Below are 16,429 nucleotides of genomic sequence, written 5' to 3'. Positions count from 1 at the left end.
TAGCATTGGTGGAAACAAATATGGATTTGTGATTGTGGATGATTTCACTAGATACACATGTGTATTCTTTTTAGTGGATAAGAGTGATATGTTTCCAACATTCAAATCATTTGTCAAGGGCATTCACAATGAGTTTGAAACAACCATCAAGAAAGTGAGAAGTGACAATGGAAGTGAGTTCAAGAACACAAGAATTGATGAGTTGTGTAATGAATTTGGAATTAGACATCAATTCTCGGCCAAATACACTCCTCAATCAAATGGCTTAGTTGAAAGGAAGAATAGAACTTTGATTGATATGACAAGATCAATGTTGAGTGAGTACAATGTGAGTCATTCATTTTGGGCCGAAGCAATCAACATGGCTTGCTATTATAGCCACCGACTCTATTGTCACCCCATGATGGAGAAGACACCTATGAGCTTTTGAATGAAAGAAAGCCCAACATACCATACTTTCTGGTTTTTGGTTGTAAATGCTACATATTGAAGAAAGGCACTAGATTGAGCAAGTTTGAAAAAAAATGTGATGAAGGTTTCTTGCTTGGTTACTCCACTACTAGCAAGGCTTATAGAGTTTGGAATTTGGCTAGTGGTACTCTTGAGGAGGTTCATGATGTGGAGTTTGATGAAACAAATGGTTCCCAAGAGGAAGATGAGAATCTAGATGATGTAAGAGGCACTCAATTGGTCAATGCAATGAAGAACATGGACATTGGTGATATAAGGCGTATAGAGGTGATTGATGTTGAAGCTGACAAGAATTAAGTGCTCTCTAACTCAAATGTGCAAGCTAGTGGTTCTCATGATCAAGTTCAAGCAAGAACTAGTGATGACAAAGTGCAAGATCAATGATAAGTGGCTAGTTTATCATCTCAACCAAGTGATCTATCAAATGCAATCAATCAAGTGCAAGTGTTTTAACCAACCAATGTTGCAAGAGATCATCCCTTGGACACTATCATTGGTGATATTTCAAGAGGTGTGCAAACTAGATCAAGATTGGCTTCATTTTGTGAGCATTTCTCATTTGTGTCATCCATTGAACCTAAGAAGATAGATGAATCTTTGAAGGATGTTGATTGGGTCAATGCTATGCATGAAGAGCTAAACAACTTTACAAGAAACCAAGTATGGGAGTTAGTTGAGAGGCCTAAGGATCATAATGTGATTGGAACAAAGTGAGTCTTTCAAAACAAGCAAGATCAAGATGGGATAATAATAAGGAACTGTCAACAAAATATGGTCGGCAGTCTACCTAGGGGTAAGCCCAAGGTAGTAGATTATCGGTAGACAGATGCGCAAGCCCCAAACAAGATGGTGACGCAAGACAGACACGAGGTTTTATCTAGGTTCGGCCGCCAAGAAGGCATAATACCTATGTCCTACGTCTGATTTGTATTGCTGTATGTCAATGAGAGATGTTTTTAGAGGGATCCCCTGCCCACCTTATATAGTCCGAGGGGCAGGGTTACAGATCTGGAAACTAATCCTAGTCAGTTACAATTGCCATATGTGGCCGGATAAGGATTCCTATTCTAACCAACCAGGATCTTGCTTGATCGCCAAATCCGCCTTGACTCCTTGTGCGGGACTCCAATCAGGTTGGCTGGGCCACACATCGTCTTTTGGTGGATCGAACCCACCGATCCGGGCTGGCCCAAGCTTAGCCATAAGGGTATAGGGGTTAATACCCCCATAGCTAGTCCCTGAGCACCATGTATTATGCTGCGACACGCCATTTTAACCTTCTCCGACAAGTAAGGCTTGAGTCCTTGACATTTCTGACCACCATCATTGCTGAAGAAGTAAGTTGTTCGAAGAATGCATGGTGCTCTTAAGAAAAAAGAAAAAGATTTCCATCCTGGGAAGTGTGCCCACTTGTATTTCTGAAAAGAAATGTAAGTGGTCTTGAAGCATAGCGTCCTTGAACATCAGAGGCGTAGGGGTCGAAAAACAAACACATTCACTACAAGGTGAAGTGTGCCCACTTAGTCCCTGAGCCTGGTAGTAGGTGATGTAGGCACGTGGTGCTAGGGTCTAAAAAGAATTCCTAGTTAAGTTGAGAACCCAATTGTTGTACAAACAAAAACGAGATGCACCGGCAGGTGCATCATACCGACATAGTCCCCGAGCTTGCTGGAAGGCAAGGTATGAGCCTTATAGCAAGGTCTAAATAAATGTCTCTCAACTGTATGTGAGTATAAATCACATGTAGCCGAGGAGAACCATTCTCCGAGCAGTGGTCGGGACAATCCCCGAGCACATTAATAATCCTTGCAATCATTTAAAGCACAGGGGTCGATTAAAACACATTCACCGCAAGGTGAAGTGTGCCCACTTAGTCCCCGAGCCTGGTAGTAGGTGATGCAGGCACATGGTGCCAGGGTCTAAAAAAAGAATTTCCACTGAAGCTAAGAATCCAATCGCTGTACAGGTGATACGAGATGCACCGGTAGGTGCATCATACCGACGTAGTCCCTAAGCTTACTGGAAGGCGAGGCATGAGCCTTGTAGCAAGGTCTAAATAAATGTCTCTCAACTATATGTGAGTACAAATCACATGTAGCCGAGGAGAACCATTCTCCAAGCAGTGGTCGGGACAGTCCCCGAGCACATAAGTTGTCGGAGCAGTCCCCGAGCACGGTAGTAGTCTGGGCAGTCCATGAGCACGGCAGTGGTCTGGGCAGTCCCCGAGCACGACAGTGGTCTGGGCAGTCCCCGAGCATTGTAGTAGTCTGATCCGTCCTTGAGCGCAAGACATGCAGCGAAAATATGAACGCCACTTGTAACATTATTTGATGTATTTATTTATCTCCTTTCTCTGTCAAGTCCAGTCTAACACGTCTGGCCAAAAAAGCAGACGGGTATAGTACGTCACTCTATCTTCTTGCTCTTTTCTGGCAAACAGTCGCTTGGCACCTGTATGGAGATGCGTCAGTGTGGGCCCTCTTACACTATCAATGAAGAGGCGCGTTTATTGGCGTAGATCTTGAGGTTGTGTGAACAACCGTCTACTGCACGTGCGCATGTCTCCCAAGAATCTCAGGCAGACAAAATGACAGAGCTCTTTGTTATTTATAATATAGATCTAGTAAGTTACTTTTACCAATCCCCATTGCCATTCGCCGCCGCAACCTTCTTCTTCCTCTTGCCGAACCCTATTCCTCCGAAAATCATCATCAATCCCCTCGCCACCACATCCACCCCCTTAGTAAGGACAGACTAATGGCGAAGAGGGACGCCCAGAAGAAAGGCAGAGTCATGGAAAAGGAGTGGTGGAAGTCAAGGAGCAATGAGCAGACCATCGAAGATCTCGTCGCCATGGGAGTGCTCCACAACAAGGCACTCGTGGGATGGCGTGCGCCGGAAGGAGAAAGCTTCCCCGATCCACAACCAGGTGAGATTGTGGTTTTCAAGGATTTCTTCAAGTGGGGTTTTGGGGTTCCAGTGCACCATTTCCTTTAGGGTCTCTGCTTGTATTACAAGATTGGGATTTGCAATCTGCATCCCAACTCGATTCTTCTTGTCTCCACCTTCATTCATCTCTACGAGGCCTATGGTGGCTTCCAGCCCCATTTCGACCTCTTTTGCCACCTGTTCTATCTACGGAAGAAAGGGAGCAGCGGCTCAAAGATAGCCGGAGGCGTCTACCTCAATCTACGTGATGGCATGAAGCCCTAGTACTTGCACTGCCCCTGGAACACCTCACTGGATGAATGGTACAAGAAGTGGTTCTACATCCGTGAAGAGCCGAACACAATCACCCTATGCGACGTGGGGTTGATTCTGGAGAAGAAGAACAGCTGGTCGGAGAAGCCTGAGAACTTGGAGCAGATCGCAGAACTGCTCGGGATGATCCCGTGGGGAAAACTGGATGGTCCAAGCGTGGTCGGGAACTTCATCAGCCGAAGGATCCAGCCCTGCTAGAAGAGGGTACATCCTGGCTTCGAGTACCAGGGGAGCGCAGATCCAACGAGGACTAGGAAAGAGGCGCTCGATAAGATAGAAGTCAAGGCCTGGATTGGGGAGCTATTCAACCTAGCCGATCCCAATTATGTCTGGTTAAACGACATCGAGCACGCGTTCAAGCTGGCCCAACCTCCCCCAAAGGTAAATGATACTTCCTTGTACCTGTAGAATCATGTTGTAACAAGAAATTGATTGTTGTCTCCTCTATGTTTCTCAGAGTAATGGTCGTGACCAGGCAGCATTGTTCGTGCCTCCGCCCCCTGGTGTGGATTGGCCGCAAATTGTCGGCCCAGCTGCCCAGACCAGTGCTAGGACCGAAGACATCCACTGGGCGGCACTCGAGGTTGCGGATGACGCATCGACCAGAGTTGCTGGCAAGCGGCCGGCTGCCAACAAACAGCGCCAAGCCATCTTCCCCCTTTCAGACGATGAAGTAGAGGATGCAGACATCTTCCAGCTCGTCCCTCGAAAGAGGAGGAGACAAATGGTGTCGATGGAGCAAGGTGGCTCCTCTGTGCCAGCAATGATCACATCACCGACCACTGCAACATAGAGGACAAGCGGGGGAAATGTCAAGCATCAAACCCCGGTGCCTGTACCGGTGGTGGAAAAAGATCTGGTGGAACCTGCCGAGCACGTGGAGCAGGGGTGGTCGAAGAGACGCTCCTTCACCACATCATTCCACGCTTCCAAGCTGTAAGTATCTATAACTTTGATGTAAGCTTATAATTTGTATTGAATACTATTGTCTTCTGAACTTTTCTCTGATATATTAGGTCGGCGTCCACCGAAAAATCCTGACCAGCTAGCCGAGTGCAGCACGACTTCGCTAGCAATGGTGGAAAAAACTGCCTAGCAGCTAGCTGTGGAGGAACCTGTAGAAGAAACTCCGCCGGAACCTCAGAAGGTGAGAGGCCCAACGACAGTCCTCGAACAGCTGGTTGAGAAGATAGCCGAGCTAAGTACAAGTGTTCCAAACACTAACCCTACTGAGGTGGATACCTTGGCGCCAAGGGAACCAGACCAAGCCGAGGAGCAGCAGCCGGAGGTGGCACAGAGCACTCTTGTCGATGCAACGGCTCGTGGGAAAGCCATGGTGGTCGTGGAGACTGCAGACTCTAGACCAGCACCACCCCCTGAATAGGAGGCTGAAGAGGACAAAGTAGAAGAGGTCCTAGGCCGTCCCCAAGATAAGCAACAACATGTATATGTGTCGCGTTGGTGGAACAACGAGTGGGTTATGCACGAAGAAATCCTAGAGGTCGAAGAAACCCTAAAAGTTGAACGAGTGGCAAAGCGTCTGGTGACAGAAGTCCAGGTATGTCTGGTTTGACCACTTGACCCTGTTATGTAGTCGAACTATCTGACTTAGCTTGTCTATATGCAGGACTTGATGAAGACCGCAAAGTACCGAAAAAGGTGCTTCGACCAGATTGAGGGGATCACGGCGAACAATAAAGAACTGGCGGCCGAGGTGGAATGCTTGCGCCGCCAACTTGAAGCCACCGACCAGGAGAGGATAGAGCGAGAGGCACAGAACCAAAACCTGGTCGGCCAGCTTAGTAACAAAGAGCGGGAGAAAACAAGTAAGTTTTCATCTTATCATAGCAAGTGCAGGACTTGTGTTGTTGCATTGTTGGCAGTAACAGCTGTAATATAGGTTTAGAAGCTGAAGTGACCCGCCTCTAAGGGGAGAATAGCCGTGTGACCGTAGAGTGTGGTCGCCTAAAGGAGAACAACGAGAAACTAGCGCGTGACCAGTCTAAACTCCGGGACCGTACAACCAAGATGAAGGTGGAACTGAAAAGTAAGTATTCCAGACCACCTTTCTCATTATGTTGCCCACCTTGTCTTGTCGTGCCATTACATTTGATGTCTTATATGGTGTTCAGTTTTAAAAGTTAATGCCAAGAGGCACCTAGAGGCCGTGATCAAAGAGCGTGATGGCTGGAAAGCACGATGCCTCAAGGCCACCGAGGAGCGGGACACGTGGAAGAACCGGTGCCAAGAAGTGGCAACTGGCATTGTGCCCGTCCTCGACCTTATCGACCCAGCGCTCACAGAGGAAGAGCCAAGGACGCCCCAGCTCGGACTGGTCGAGAGATGCAGACAAGCATGGGGATGGTTCCAAGAGTTTGTGAAGGAGGCGGGTGAGTACACGGGTGCCCATGTACTAAGCATGGTGCGTGCCCACTACCCCCTGATCGATCTCAAGCACCTGGAGGCTGGGTACCCAAAGGAGGTAGACCCAGACAAGGCGGAGGAGCTTCGGACGACCCAGCTAGACTTGTTGTCAAAGATAATTGGCGACATTAACCTATGTGGAGGTGGGACAGCACCTGTACAGGGTACGCCATCGACAAGTCAGCTGGAAACGCCGTCAGCTGCAAGCCAACCAATGAAGCTTGCGGTCTTGACCAGCCAGGCACCGGCGAGGCCATCCCCTTCAGCTCGACTAGCACAAGAGTCCCCGAGACTCGAGTAGGATATCGGAAGCAGCGAGCAGTAAGTGCCGCGCGCCCCGACCAGCCAATGTAATCGGCTTAGAGCTGTAGAAGGAGGACATAGTTGTGTTATTATAAACTTGAGCCTCTTTAGGCAAGCTTGTAATAACATAACTGTATATCATTATAAGCTTGTTTGCTTTGTATAAAACGTATTTAAGCTTGAAACTTTATGTTGGTGTAACTAAGTGAGAACATGTTAATGTTCTGTTTAGTTGTACCATTTTGCTCGACACATCATCCAAAAAGTTTGTGCGGCCCTAGTTTGGCATGTGGTCGGAGTGGGAGGTACGGTGACCTGTGCACACGTAGACACGGACAAGTCAAACCAAGGGGGACCTGCCGATCACCCGTAACGTAGAGAGCGGATCCCATGCACGTGTTGGGAGGAACCGGAGACAGGGCCTGCTTCAAAAATCATAGAAGGAGTGGCGGTCGGCTTTTACTGGCTTAGTTAGAATAACCATAAAATTCAAAGTGACACATTAGTGTGGTCAGAGAAATCATAATTGCTTTATTGAAGTAAATCAAAAGTACAAGAGGAGTACATATCTTAGTAGTTAAGCATAGAAACGTCTAAGCTTGTCGATGTGCCACGAGTTTGGTACGTTCGTACCGTCCAGGTGAGCTAACCTGTAAGACATTGGTCATGTGACTTCCTTGATCATGAAGGGTCCCTCCCATGGGGTTGTGAGTTTGTGGACACCAGCCTGGTTCATCTTCCACTTTAGGACCAAGTCCCCGACCACGAAGAACCGCTCTTTAACATTTTTGTTGTAGTACCTGCGCAAAACAGCAAGGTATTTAGCCGTACGTACACAAGAATCGAGCCTTTTCTCTTCTGCGCTGTTCACTTCTAGCTCCCGTACTTCATTGACCTTGCCTTTGTCAAAGTTCTCTACCCGTGCTGATCTGAAAGCTATATCTGGTGGGAGGACTGCCTCAGCGCCGTAAACCATAAAGTATGGTGAGACACCGGTGTTACGACTGGGCTGAGTTCTGAGGCCCCAGACCACGGCTGGTAACTCTTTGAGCCATCTTCCGGAAGCTTTGTCGTTTTCTCTATACATCCTCTTCTTCAATGCATCCAAGATCATGCCATTTGCTCACTCGACTTGTCCATTAGCTCTAGGGTGCGCCACCGAGACATATTTTACTACTATGCTCCTTTCATCGCAGAAGTCCCAAAAAGCGTTCCCAGTGAACTAAGTACCCAGATCGGTGATGATGCTATTGGGTATGCCGAAATGGTGGATGACCTGGTTGAGGAACGTGACAGCCTTTTCTGAAGATGCCTGTACCAAAGGCATGTATTCTATCCACTTAGAAAATTTGTCGATCAGCACAAAGACGCATGTAAATTTCCCAGGAGCCAGTTTGAAGGGCCCGATCATATCCAGTCCCCAGCATGCGAAGGGCCAAGAGGCTGGTATCATCTGGATCTCATGTGCTGGTACGTGGATTCTCTTGGCAAAGAACTGACAACCCTCATAGTGGTGGACTAGCTTCTCTGCGTCGGCTACTGCTGATGGCCAATAGAACCTTGCTCGGAAAGCCTTGCCGACCAGTGTTCTTAAGGCCGCGTGGTTGCCACAGGAGCCAGAGTGGATTTGGTCCAGGAGATGTTCGCCTTCCTCCTAGGTTATACACTTCATCAAGATTTCCTCCTTTGTGTTTTTGCGCCATAACTTGCCATCGATGAGCAGATACTGCTTACTACGACGCATCAGGCGCTTGTTTTCTATCCGATCAGTATAACCACTGCCATCTATTAAGTACTTGATGAAAGGTATTCTTTAGTCTGGCTCATGAGTGGTTGAAGGTGGCTCGGTGGTGCTCGGCGCCGGAACCATAGCCACCAATTGCTGGTCTGGAGCTTTATCGACCATGGAATCTTCCTCTTCGATGGAAGGCGTGAGCAGGTCTTGGACGAATACGCCATGTGGGATTTTGGCTCGGGATGATCCTAACTTTGACAGTGCATCTACTGCTTGGTTCTTGTCCCAGACCACGTATATGTACTCGATGCCATAGAACCTGCCTTCCAGCTTTCTTATCGATTTGCAGTATGCGTCCATCTTTTCGCTGGTCGTGTCCCAGTCCTTATTGAGTTGGTTGATGACCAGAGCTGAGTCTCCATAGACATAGAGACGTTTAACACCAAGCTCAACCGCAATGCGTAAACCATGCAGGCATGCTTCATATTCGGTGGCGTTATTAGATGCCGGGAAATAAATCCTGAGGACGTACCGGAGCTGCTCCTTGGATGGTGACACGAAAAGAACTCCTGCTCCTGCATCGTCAATGTTGAGAGAGCCGTCGAAGTACATCGTCCAATATTTGTCAGATCCTAGAGAGGCAGGCGTGCTTAAGTCTGTCCACTCGACGATGAAATCGACGAGTGCCTGAGACTTGATTGTAGTACAGCTTGCAAATTCCAAGGAGAAGGGGCATAGCTCCATTGCCCATTTGACGATGCACCCGTTTGCATCCTTATTGCGAATTATGTCCCCCAAAGGGTACTCGGTCATGACCACCACACGATATCCATCGAAGTAATGTCTCAACTTTCAGGATGTTATTAGTATTGCGTAGAGCAGTTTCTGAATCTATGGGTACCTGGTCTTGGATTCGTTGAGTACCTCACTGATGAAATAAATCGGCTGCTGTACCTTATAGGTGTGGCCTGGCTCGTCGCGCTCAACCACCATGGTAGTAGAGACCACCCGATTGGTTGCCATAATGTAAAGTAGGAGAGTTTCGTCTTCTCTGGGAGCAGTGAGGACCGGAGGTGATGTAAGGTATTGTTTTAGCTGCGTGAAGGCAGCGTCTGCTTCCTTTGACCACTCAAACTTCTTGGATGCTTTGAGTAGTTTGAAAAATGGTAGTCCTTTTTCTCCTAATCTTGATATGAAATGGCTTAGAGCAGCCATGCATCCGGTAAGCTTTTGTACATCCTTCACCTTTTTTGTGGGCTTCATGTCTAAGACAGCTTTGACTTTCTCCGAGTTAGGGCGTTTGCCATCGTAACTGATGACGTTGCCAAGCAGTATGCTAGAAGGAACACCAAAGATGCACTTCTTTGGGTTTAATTTCCATTGGAACGTATTGAGGGCTGCAAAGGTGCGTTCCAGGTTGTCAACAAGGGTATGTGCTTCCTTAGTTTTGACAACTACATCATCAACATAAGCCTCGATGAGGCCGTCTTTTATCTCGTCATTAAGGCAGGCCTGTATAGCGCGTTGGTAGGTAGCCCCGACGTTCTTGAGCCTGAACAACATAGTCGTGTAGCAGTAGGTGCCGAAAGGCATGATGAAAGATGTCTTGATCTGATATCCTTTTTGAGAGCGACCTGGTGATAACCAGAGTAGCAATCGAGAAAGGAAAGCAGCTCACAACCGGCAGTTGAATCTACGACCTCATCTATGCGAGGTAAGCCGAAGGGGTCCTTAGGGCAGTGTTTGTTGAGATCAGTGTAATCAATGCACATTCTCCATTCATTATTCTTTTTGCGTACAAGAACCGGGTTGGCTAACCACTCTGGATGATACACTTCTTTGATAAATCCGGCTGCCAAAAGCCGTGTAACTTCTACCCTAATCGCCTCCTTTTTGTCATGAGTGAACCGTCGTAGCTTCTGCTTGATCGGTTTGGCCTTGCTGTTGACATTTAAGGAGTGCTTGATCAAGTTCCGAGGTACACCGGGCATGTCAGAAGGTTTCCATGCGAACACATCCACGTTGCTCCTCAAGAACCTGACGAGTGCGTCTTCCTATTTGGGATCCAGGTTGGCCCCGATAAGGGCCGTTTTGCTAGGATCGCCATCGACCAGCTGGATCACCTTGTGCTCCTTGGACCTAATGTTCTTGCGTGGGGCCTCGAGCTCTAGGATCTCCAGGTGGTCGGCTGAGGTCTTCTTAGCGTCGAGCATGGTCTCGGCCATGCGAATAGAGAGGTCGTGGGCCTCTGCTATTTTGAAGCTGTCGTCCTCGTAGGTATAAGCTGCGTATACATTGCCCCGGAGGGTTAGAACTCCTTTCTCGGTAGGCATCTTGAGCACCAAATACCTGTAATGAGGTATGGCCGTGAACTTGGTGAGCAACGGTCGACCAAGAATAGCATGGTAGGTGCTGTCGAAGTTAGCGACCACGAAGTTGACGTAGTTGGTGTGGAAGTGGTCTGGAGTCCCAAATTACACAGGTAACGTGATCTGCCCGAGAGGTGTAGAGCTCTGTCCGGGGAGAACGCCCCAGAACTGTGCCTTGTACGGCTTGAGGTCCGCCTGGGCTATTTTCAGGGCGGGCAGACTGTTCTTGAATAATATATCGATGGAGCTGCCGCCGTCGATCAGTACTCTGTCGAAATGAACCTTGTTGATACAAGGATCGAGGACTAGGGGAAAATGTCCTAGTTCAGGTATGGCGGCCCATTGGTCCTTCCTACTGAAGTAGATTTCGCGGTGAGACCATGGGGGGGGGAGCCGCGGATCGGTGAGAAGGTTGTCGGTGTTTGCCACGTTCAAGCAAGCATGGGCGAGCAGCTTGCATTCTTGTTTGGTCTCAATGGACACCTTTCCGCCAATGATGGTGTGCATGCGATCAGTTGGCTTGATGTATTTATGACGAGGGTCTGCATCGTCGTCGTCGTTATCCTTGTTGCGCTGTTCCCCTGCGTCGTTAGGCTTGTCGGACATATCCGAAGCCTGTTGATGTGTGTAGATAGTCTTAAGGATGCGGCAATTCTCCATGGTATGGTTTGACTTAGGATGGAGCTGGCAGGCCCCCTTCAACGCTTTGACGTAGTCATCTTCGTAGTTACGACGTTCGCCCCCCTTTTAACGGTATTGACCTCGCCGCCATCTTCCCGAGCACGCTTGCTCCTGTAATCGTCATGGCGGTTACGCCGCTGATTACGTTGGTCACGGTGGTCGCGGGAGTCATTGCGCTAGTTGCGGCGATCAAAATTGTCGTTCCGACTACGATTGCCGCGGTAATCGTCGCGGTGTGGGGGGTGGTCGGAACATGGAACCCTTGCTGCTTCTTCAACAATTATCTTTTTAGCGTCGTCGGCATCCACATATTTCTTAGTGGTGGCCAAGAGCGCTGTGACTGATTTAGGTCTCTTGCGGAGGAGCTTGTCCCTTAGGGCATCATGGAAGCGGAGGCTAGTGACGAAAGCCTCGATTGCCTCATTGTCGGAGATTGATGGGACCTTGATGCGCATCTCCGACAAGCGCCGGACGTACTCACGTAGTGGCTCATCCTTTCGATCTCGAATCCATTACAGATCATATTTGTTGCCTGGCTATTCACAAGTAGTAATGAAGTTGTCGATGAAGGCTTGCTTGAGCTCCTACCAAGAGTCAAAGTAGTTCACCGGCAAGCTGACCAGCCATTGGTGACCTGCATGGCCAACGGTGACTGGGAAATAGTTAGACATGACATGTTCATCAGCCATGGCTGATCTGCACGCAGTCTCGTAGAGCATGACCCATAATTTGGGGTTTTCCTTGCCGTCGTACTTCTGAAGTTTTTCGAGCTTGAAATTCTTGGGCCATATGACTTGGCGAAGGTGTGGAGTAAACTGCTTCAAACCCGGCGGGCCATGGGCAGTGTCATATTCCATACGGCGATAACTTTTGTGGGATGCTCGATCATTGGCTCTCTGGTTGATGCGAGCGCACAGATCGCGTCCACCGAGGTAATGGCGAAGGTCGTTATTGCTATCACGGCGATCTCGGTTGCCATCTGGATTAGCCCTGTGATCATGGTTATCACGACGATTGTCGTGGTTGTCCTGGCGGCTGTTGTCATCCTAGCCACCATCGTGGCCACCGTTTCCGCCTTGACGGTTGTCTGATGGGTTGTTGTTGCGCGAGCCATGTTGGTTGAGTGGCTGTGAGCGACTTGGGTGCTGGCGGCTATGGCTTGACTCGACTAAGACAGATGGAGCCCGAGCTTGGTTTACAATCTCCGCAGTCTGGGCCATAGCAGCCGTCAGATAGGCTTGTATTTCATCGTGAACTGCTTGGGTTTCCGGGGTGTTGGGTAGTCGTTGCATTATCGCCATGGCGACGGCTATGTTGGCACTTGGGGTCCTGAAGACCTGTTTGTCCCCCACCCTATCAAAAGCATTGTTAAGGTCGTGTGGCTGGACCCTTATGCGTCGTGCCTCTTGGTCTGCTTCGGCTTTGATTAGCCGGCAATTAAACTGGTCAATGTTGCGCGCTTCGCGTGTAGTCCTTTCTTGTTCTTTTTCGCCAACTGCTGGTGGTTCGTCATTGCTGACAACATTGATCAAACCCCCTCACCTTGGCGGGAAAGACAAAAATTGCGAGAACCCTAGGGCGTGATTTGGGATATCCAGATCGTATTTGACGCCTTCATCGTTGTGATGCTGGAGCTTGGTGTGGATGGAGGCATCAGATGCGGTGCCAGACGAGGAGCTGGAGTCACCCTCTTGGACCATGTGGATGGATCCTTCTTGATAATCTTCAATCCGGATCATGTTGACGAAGTTGTGTGGCTTCGGCTGAGGTCGGTGCATAAAACACAGATCCAAGTGGCGTTGTAGGTTGTTCGCGTAGCTAGAGGCAGCATTTTGCAGGCCATAGGGCTGGACCTGGTGGTTCTCTGTTGAGGCTTCGTACTCGGAGAGTCGGAGACCCATCGCGACAGCTGGCCGGCGACGAGCAGAGTGCCCCTCAGGAGTAGATATGACCATGAGATTTGTACCAAGTCGTGCAGGACGACTGGTCCAAGCTGGTCGAGTAGATCTGTTGTGGGGAGCGGTTACCTGCTCATTAGGTTGACTTTGAATTATACTTACCAGAGCTAGGGTTTCAGCGAGTTTAGTGCCGACCCGATCGATGGAGTCGAGCAGGTCGGTGTTGTCGATCTACTTCCCTTTGTAGCGGGGAAGCAGATGATGGGTTGTCGGTGTGCCTGAAGGTGATGTAGGCGTGGTCGGAGCCAGATGTACCGTGGTCGGAGCCAGATCCATCATGGTCGGAGCCGTATCCGTCATGGTCAGAGCCGTATCCGTCATGGTCGGAGCCGTAGCCGATGCAGGTGAAGTAGTGGTCGGCGCAGACTGAATCCACGCCTCCTCCGTGGTCATGGTGATGAAGTCGTCGGAGTTGGTGGTCTAGGTGATCTGGCCGACGGTGAACGTGAGGCCGTTCGGCGTAGCCATGGAGCCAGAGATGATGACCATCTTGTTTGCTTGGAGAGCAGTACGCACACCCCCTACCTAGCGCGCCACTGTCGACGAAATATGGTCGGCAGTCTACCTAGGGGTATGCCCAAGGTAGTAGATTATCGGCAGACAGATGCGCAAGCCCCAAACAAGACAGTGACGTAAGACAGACACGAGGTTTTATCCTGGTTCGGCCGCCAAGAAGGCGTAATTCCTACGTCCTGCGTCTGATTTGTATTGCTGTATGTTAATGAGAGATGTTTTTAGAGGGATCCCCTGCCCACCTTATATAGTCCGGGGGGCAGGGTTATAGATCTAGAAACTAATCCTAGTCAGTTACAATTGCCATATGTGGCTGGATAAGGATTCCTATTCTAACCGACCAAGATCTTGCTTGATCACCAAATCCGCCTTAACTCCTTGTGCAGGACTCCAATCAGGCTGGCTGGGCCGCATGTCGTCTTTTGGTGGACCAAACCCACCGATCTGGGCCAGCCCAAGCTTAGCCGTAAGGGTATAGGGGTTAATACCCCCACAGGAACAAAGCAAGATTAGTGGCTCAAGGTTACACTCAAGTTGAAGGTCTTGACTTTGGAGAAACTGTTGATGCAAAAGTGATCTGCAAACACAAAGGGCTAATACCCGAATCGATATCCAAAGCGTGCCAGTCGATTTGACCTGCTAATCGACAAGGATGAAGAAACGAACACTTTGGTCCTGACAACAGCGATACGCCCGGAAGTCACGGCCAAGAGGTGCTCACGCGGAACTCGAGAATCGCCGAAGATCGCACTGAAGCGATGCAGCTCGCCGAATCAATGAGAACTCGTAAAAAGAAAAATATGCAAATTGACGAAGTCGCCGAAAAGTAGATGTAAATAGGAGTAAAAGTTGGTTTTGATATTGATTGATGTTATCTATTACATTGCCCTTTACTCCATATTTATACCCTGATCTAAAGAGACACAACCAAACACAACTAGGACACCAATCCCGTATCTAAGGAAACACGTGACTCTTACACGAATCATAACCTAACAAATACAGAAAAGGAAACCAACTCCTATCTATTTCCCTGTCCGCCTTAATTACGATGGAAATCTCACTGTCCTCCTTCCCATCGGCATACTCCCTATTTCATCGGCAGCAGGCTTCAAGTCTTCCTTCATCGGCATACTCCCTGCTTCATCGGCAGTAGTCTTCAAGTCTTCCTTCATCGGCATACTCCCTGCTTCATCGGCAGTAATCTTCAAGTCTTCCTTCATCGGCATACTCCCTGTTTCATCGGCAGTAGTCTTTAAGTCTTCCTTCATCGGTATCGACAACAACTCCTCCAACCTCATCGGCAACGCCCGAGTCCAAATCAACCTTTCCATCAATCATCACCAACTATCGGCAACCATTTTTACAAACTGGCTTTCATTGGCTATCAAAGTATTCAATAACTTTCCCCTTGCCGATTGGTCCACTCCGATTATTTTGACATGTGCAAAAAACGGTGTCAACACATGCCCCCCAATTTCGGAGTATAAAACCATTAATGCTCCGAAATTTACTCCAGATAACGCTTGCCTTTGCCCAATTACCGTAACTCATTCTCCAAGCCAAAACTTGATTTGTTATCAAATCCAATCAAATCTAATCTTGATCCACGCACCTCAGTAAATATCGCACAATCGCCAACCACTCTTGCCTTGATTGAGATACCAAAATAATAACCCATCGGCAAGATCCTAACATGATAATGCTGCCATTTTAAGAATTAAAATATCATGTATCAATATCCCTTCCAAGTCATGATTGCTTGTTATTAACTCATCTGTACAATCCCCTGATTATCGCGCGAATAGTTACCATATCCCCCTGCACCGCCTTGACCTATATGCGCGCGTCATAGAGATAAGTCCAAAATACCCTTATCCTTGCCGGCTTATAAATAGATTTCTCCAGAACCCTCATTTTCTATCTTCAGCCTCCAATCCTTGGCATTCTCTCCCTCCGGCGGCGACTCCGACGAATAACCGCGCAACCTCAACCAACCAGAACCCTTCTCCGGCGCTAACTTCAAGTCCCCGGCTCGTATCTCCACCTTCCTCAAGACAATGGCCATCAACTTCGACGTCCCCGCGGTTCGCTCCACTTCCATTACCTTTTACTTTGATCTTTTTGCAAATTTATTCAGTTGGTGATTTTTCTTTTCTTCTGTCTTCTGGATTCCATAACCTTAGGAACTGCGCAACAAATTAGTTATCCCAACCGATCAGCCACACGTCCAATGCCTTGGACCAATGGGCAACCCAGATCCAACCGATCTGATCAACGCAGAGGTTAACAGAATCCCCTTTAGAGCCCAAAATTTCTCTCTGAACTTGTGGAAAGACACATTCCGATCTTGGCCCAAAACCACCAAAGGGTGGAAAGATTGGTATTTGAGGGTCAATAGATCGATGCAAGTATACTGGGCAGAGCGAAAGTTAGACCAATGTATCAGGCTCTCTATTGCCGATATGCAGAAAAATGAATCAATGATAATTGCAGCTGCTTATTTCTGGTCAGATACGACCAATACTTTTATGTTTGGACATGGCCCAGCTACCCCTACCCTTGCCGATGTCCACATGCTTACTGGCTTGGACATCTCAACTGCCGATGAAGGCTCCATCTATGGTAGAAAGCCTGAATATAGAGTGAATACCCGTAACATCGGCGGTTGGACAGGATATATTCAAGAATACCAGAAAACCGGGACACCTAGC

This window comes from Miscanthus floridulus, chromosome 5 (genome assembly GCF_019320115.1).
Source record: "Miscanthus floridulus cultivar M001 chromosome 5, ASM1932011v1, whole genome shotgun sequence".
NCBI lineage: Eukaryota > Viridiplantae > Streptophyta > Magnoliopsida > Poales > Poaceae > Miscanthus > Miscanthus floridulus.
This window is presented reverse-complemented; position numbering follows the sequence as displayed.